The 6,384-nt window shown below is 41.7% G+C and overlaps 1 long non-coding RNA gene across 3 annotated transcripts in view; it reads right to left on the reverse strand.

The window, feature by feature from the left end:
• Window positions 1-4,898: 4,898 nt before the first annotated feature.
• LOC123153581 (uncharacterized) overlaps window positions 4,899-6,384 on the reverse strand; it is a 4,161-nt gene continuing 2,675 nt past the window's right edge. For 2 of the 3 annotated variants that reach the window (XR_006476539.1, XR_006476537.1), the window contains exons 2-5: window positions 5,737-5,871; window positions 5,351-5,641; window positions 5,033-5,248; window positions 4,899-4,936 (exon numbers count right to left, since the gene is read on the reverse strand). This is a non-coding gene — a long non-coding RNA (uncharacterized lncRNA). Of the gene's footprint in view, window positions 4,937-5,032; window positions 5,249-5,350; window positions 5,642-5,736; window positions 6,097-6,384 lie in introns of those variants that run through there. The other variant, XR_006476538.1, reaches the window with a different exon arrangement.

Consider the following 6,384-nt stretch of genomic DNA (forward strand, 5'->3'; position numbering starts at 1 on the left):
GGCAAAGAAACTCATCAAATTCCCTTACGTTCTCCTGAGACACATTTACTGGACGATGACCGGGAACGCCTTGTTCTGTACTGGTCCCGAACCAAGAATGTGGTAAGGTCTATGAGCTCATTTTCTATTTTAAGTATTATATTCTTGCATCTTATTGTACTCTGTTCATGTAGAACAAGTGCCTAAACATGAAGAACAATTGTTCTAATTTAAGATTCCATTGCTATCATAGTTCAAAAAAGCGCTAGGCGTTAATTGTGCGTTTTGCCACCGCCTTGCGCTTTACTGACCAAAGCGCATGCTTATGCGCAGTTATGCATAGATTATGTGTACTTATGCGCAATGCATTTTGCCAACGCCTAGAGCCTAGGCGCGCTTAAGCGCTCGCTTAGGCACACCTTTTTTAACTATGATTGCTTTGCTCTTGTATCACTGTATTTACTCATACAAACTTATTTTTAAATTGAAAGATCCAATCGAAACTCCAATGGCACAGTAGGTATGTTCACGCATGTTTCTTTAACAGGTTTGCTCTAATCAATAGCTCTATTGATTTCAATTTCAATTGTGTATACAGTTGACTTTCATATCATGCACATTACTAGCATCACAACAGAGCCAATAGTGTTGTTGTACATGTAGACCCGTGGTACCCATTTGTAATCTTGTTGTGCCGTGTAGTTTCCCACACTTTGTATTCTTTGACTGCTGCTTTGTCTTGAACTTATATGATTTGAACCGTGTCTCTATTTTGATTTGGCAAGACAATGCAGTGACCATAGGACACAGATATATGTTTGTTTGATGCTTTTATTATGTATTAGTACTTGGCAATAGAAGACTTCATAGTTTAATCATGTCCACCTTACTAATGAACTGGTTCACCGAAATGAGTTTCATATACTAGTACATGCTAAACTTGTTATGTGTCTGCTTGTTTCTTCTTTTAGAATGCTGACAGAATATTGGGGAAGAGTGCCTTATTAAGCAATGGTAAAGGAAGTAATGCATATAAGGTTCAGGATAGTGACACATCCTTGTTGGTCTCCAACAAAGCTGATAAAACAGCTAAGGAAGACTATCTTGAAGACAGCGAGACAACCCCAAAGTCCTGTCTTGGTTTAGTGTTCGAGTTACTGGCCACTACCGCTTGCACAAGCTATTCAAACTCACTGTCTGAATCAGTTCGGTTTCTTGAGTCTCAACTACAAGCTGAAAGACATCGATCAGCTGTGTTGCGACAAGAAGCGGAAGGACTGCGGAAGTCCCTGGAGCATTCAGATGCATACTTTCTGGTGCAACAGCAAGCGTTGGAGGATTTTAGCGCCAAACAGGACAAAGCTAATCATCTTGCTAAGCTTATTGCCAGCATGGTGGGTACCCAGGATAACATTTCTTGAGCTCTTCTGAAGTTGTTTCAGTTATGCTCTTGTTTTGCTGCCGCGTTTATTTGCACCGGTGGCCAATTTTGACGGCCAGTGTATGTAATGTGCTGCTTTGTTCCCTATATTTACACTGGTGGTGAACTTTGATGCCCAGTGGATGTAATATGTGTAATAGCGGTAATAGGCTAGCGTTAATTGCTTGCTTATTTATTTCCTTATTGTCTTGTTTAGTTGTTTGCTTGTAGTCACTGCAGTTCTTTTTCTGTTTTTTTCTAGTGGCCACAATAGCCTATTTTTGGTAACTAGGCCAAAATAATCATGGCAACACATGGACTGTTGTAACCATGGGCCTCCTGCAGGCCGTATGATCCATGGGCCTTCGTCCGGCCGTAGGATCCATCAGCCTTCTATACGGGCCTTAGGGTCCATGGGCCTTCTATGGGTCGTAGGGTCCATGGGCCTTCTACGGGTCGTACGATCCATGGGCCTTCTACGGGCCGTACTATCCATGGGCCTCATACGGGCCGTAGGATCCATGGGCCTTCTATGGGGCGTATCATCATTTCGCTAATCATGGGCCGTACTATTCATGGACCATAACGGGCCGTTAATAGGCCGTATTTGATAACTCTATGAAAACATCCCAACGGGTTTTTTTACATGAAAACGGCCCAACGTATTAACGGTCCGCAAACGGGCCGATTGTAACGACGGGCTGAATTTGGCCAACAAGCAAAAAATGACAGTAACGGGCCGTATGTAACCGAATGCTACAAATGAGCCCAAGAATCAATGGGCCCTGAGAAGGCCGAAAGATAACTTGGGCTGGAAACGACCCAATGGAATAACAGGCCGTTAATGGGTATAAAGTGATACACTATTCATTACGGGCCAGTTTCACCACGGGCCGTTAATGGGCCAAGAGTTACAAAGGTCCTCATATGGGCCGAAAGAAGTCATGGGCCACACATGGGCCGGAAGTTAAAACAAGCTGAATCATGTTGGACGGCCCAGATGATGCTACTGGGCCTAATTCGGATAGGGCATAACGGGCCCTGGGTTAGCGGGCTGTAAATGGGCTATATGCGAACAGGTCGTTAACAGGCTTTCCGTGGGACGGCCCGCCACCTTTTGACCAAGTCAAACAGGTCGGCCTTTTCACAGGAATGGGCCTCTATTGGGCCGTGCCACGTGTCGCCGTATCATAGGCTCCTTCGGTCCAATGAGCGGATGGCATTTGTCCCAACGGTGAGCCGACACGTGTTTCCTCCAGCCAATGATGATTTTACATGTGGAAAATCCCCATTGGTCGGGGCTGTTAACGGGTTATCGGATCCAAAACCCGACCTGATAGCTTAACGGCGTTCCGTTACAGTGGATGCCACGTGTCGGTCACCCTTGACGAAAGCACTTCTGTGACGCGCGATTTATCGTCATGGAAGTGGACACTTCCGTGATGGTAATTTTGGTAATGTCATGGAACACTTCTACGACAGCACAGGTATGACTATCTTGATTCTGTCATAAAATCGTCATGGATGTACATGCATGACAAAAAACACGACCTACTTTGACAAACACGAATCATCACGGAAGTGTATTTTTTTGTAGTGTGAAGATGGCCACCGGAGAGGGATTTCCCCCTCCGGCGGGGTGCCGGAATGGGTGTAGATTGGTTTTCGGTGGCTACAGAGGCTTCTGGCGGCGGAACTCCCGATCTATTGTCCTCCTCGAAGTTTTTAGGGTATATGGGTATATATGGGAGGAAGAAGTACGTCGGTGGACCTCCGGGCTGTCCACAAGGCAGGGGGCGTGCCCGGGACTCTCCTGGTCCAACTCCGATACTCCATGGGCTTCTTCTGGTCCAAAAATAAGTTCCGTGAAGTTTCAGGTCAATTGGACTCCGTTTGATTTTCCTTTTCTGCAATACTCTAAAACAAGGAAAATACAGGAACTGGCACTGGGCTCTGGGTTAATAGGTTAGTCCCAAAAATAATATAAAAGAGTTTAATAAAGCCCATAAACATCCAAAACAGATAATATAATAGCATGGAACAATCAAAAATTATAGATACGTTGGACACGTATCACAGATCTTGGTCAGCTTGAAGCTGTTGCTGCTTCTTTTTCAGGCTCCTTGCAGTGGCTGTTAGCTGGCGCTTAAAGCGCTCCTGCTCGAGAGGTTCCTCAGGTACAATAAAATCCTTGTTGCCGAGGCTCACCTCCTCCTCGGAGAGCGGAAGATAACTACTGTTCTTTGAGTCTTTGTTGATGGCCTGTTCATTAGGGCTAACTTGCCCATCTTCCCGATCGTCATGTTCGACAGTTCGTTCGTCGGGATCTTCTCTGTCTTCGGCACCGTCCAGAGTGTTATCGTCTCCCGTGCCGGTGTTGCTATCTTTGTTGCGGCGTGATTTAGAGCGGTGCCGCTGAAAACGACGCTTTGGTTCTATCTTAGGAGGTTCATCCTCAACTGGATTCTCTTTTTCCTCGCCGCTGTTTTCTTTTGGTGCATCCACCATGTAAACGTCATACACTACTAGGGAAAAGCCTAGCAGTAGCGCTGGTTTTTGGCCTATCAATAGCGTGGGTAAGCGCGCTACTGATACGGCACTACAACTAAAGCTTAGCAGTAGCGCCTACTGGCACTCGCTACTGCTATATCTACTTAGTAGTAGCGCTTTCCATAACAACCGCTACTGGTAATTACTAGTAGCGCTTTCCAAAACAACCTCTACTACTATTATTCTGTATTCTATTTCTTTTAAATTTTACGTCGTATTCATACACCTTTATACAATTTTTCATACAGTATCAATTTAGAGATTGATTTTACATTATAATGAGTTATTAAATCACTAGGTGAAAAAACCTTGGATTAGTTTCAAGTGCATGGATCCAAAGTAACCAATGGTCACTTTGGATCCATCCATTTGAAACTAATCCGCGGTTCTTTCACACAATGACATAATAACTTATCATCATCATCATCATCATAATATCATTAACAACTTATCATCATAATAAATCATTGTCATATAACTCCTCATCATCATCATTTTTGTCCATGACATCATCTAACAACTTGGTCACTAGTTATAATAACAACTCCTCATCATCATCATAGTACTCATAATCACTACTCCTACTCAGCATCACCATCAAGTATAAGACACTGTAGCACGTAATAAAAGCTTCTCATCATCATCATAGTCATATATAATCAACACTAACTAATTGTTCTTAATACTTAGGACCTACTCCTCTCTCCTAGCTAAAATACCATAAAACAGATAAACCGGTCCTTCTCCATAATGGACAATGGACATAAACCTATCTCCAACTTGTGGCTTGCGCACATTCATTTTGTCTCCAATTATTTGCGTGTGTGCATTCATCACTTTGCTCCATTCTTTGATTTTGAGCCTTCCATCATTTGAAGAAATCGAGTATGCAGTATGGTAAGCCTTCGAAGGAGTTGGTCGTAAGCTAACCATATGCATATCACCTTCTGTAAATAGAATGCCAGGCACAACCTGCTTCGGGAGCCTCTGTTCAAAAACGTAATAGTAAAATATATAGTTAGCAATGTAGTTTACTTAAGAATAATGTATACAATGAAGTTACCATCATTAACAAAATCTTACCAAGTTTTTGGCAATGAAGTTACCCTCAAGAAATTTATGGATTAGTGGCACGTATCTAGTATAATTTGGGCTGATAGAGTGACTGGTTTTGAAGGTCTCAGCATCTTCTATGAATGCGACAAGATAACCTTTCTCCTCACAATTAAGCTTGGAGTCAAAAGCTGTAGTATGTGTTGTCTATTACCTTCCGAGTATTTCTTGAAGATAAGAAATAAGCTGACAATTATAAATAAATAAGTTTAGTACCGACGAACACCAAATATTTTTAAATTAACAACATAAATTACTGAACTTAACAAATTAGTTTGACAAACTCACATCTAGGCAAAACTGGAGGCATATCCACATCCACCGAGATGTCGATATTATCATCATCATCATAATCTTCGAGGCGAATCGCATTACCTCCTCAAATCCATATGCCTTGCAGAGAGCTTCCCAATTAGAGCAACCGAAATGGGAGTGATCGACCGCATTGTACAGCTTAACCAAAAACTCATAACCATGTTTAGTTCTTAAGTGAGCCCTCCTCGTCTCCACATTCTCAAAGTCATCTAAACCAAAATCAATCTTCTCCAATACATATGGTCTAGCTTGGCACGGGATGTACTAATCAAATTTAAAAAAAATCCATAAATTACACATTGAACAAAAGAAGCACAAGTGATGATATTAATTACGATGAAATGCTTGTCGTTGCGTACCGTACAAACATCAAAGGTCACTTCCAGCTTCACGGTGAAAAACCTATCATTTTGTAGCTGAGGAAACCTATCGCACAAACCCCGGTCATCATAGAAGTACCCGCACTCCGGGATCCCATCATCATTAGACATCTCCTGTGCTCAAAATTCAAAGATTATAACTCGACGGCAAAACCCAAAAAAGCCGGCATGACCTTTGCTAAAAAAAGGACATATCGAGCGCCAACAGAAATTAATCAACACTCTGGCAAAACATAGGCCACTTATCGATGGTCATTGCATTTCAATGGTGTAAAATATGAACAAAAACATTTCAAAATATCTTATATATAATACTAACACTAAATAAACTAGTTTTAATAACTACTTACTAAATAAACTAGTTTTGTTAACTACTTACTAAATAAACTAGTTCTATTAAGCACTTACTAGAAATAAACTAGTTCTATTAAGCACTTACTAAATAAACTAGTTCGATTAAGCACTTAATATAAATAAACTAGTTATATTAATCACTTACTAAATAAACTATTTCTATTAAGCACTTGCTAAAAATTCTACTACCCTAGTTCTACCCTTAATCAAATTACCTAGAATTTGCAAGAACAGAGACAGAGGAGGGAGGGAGGAGAGAGGAGGGGGAGGGGG

The sequence above is a fragment of the Triticum aestivum genome, chromosome 7A, assembly GCF_018294505.1.
Source record: "Triticum aestivum cultivar Chinese Spring chromosome 7A, IWGSC CS RefSeq v2.1, whole genome shotgun sequence".
In the NCBI taxonomy this organism is placed as follows: Eukaryota; Viridiplantae; Streptophyta; class Magnoliopsida; order Poales; family Poaceae; genus Triticum; species Triticum aestivum.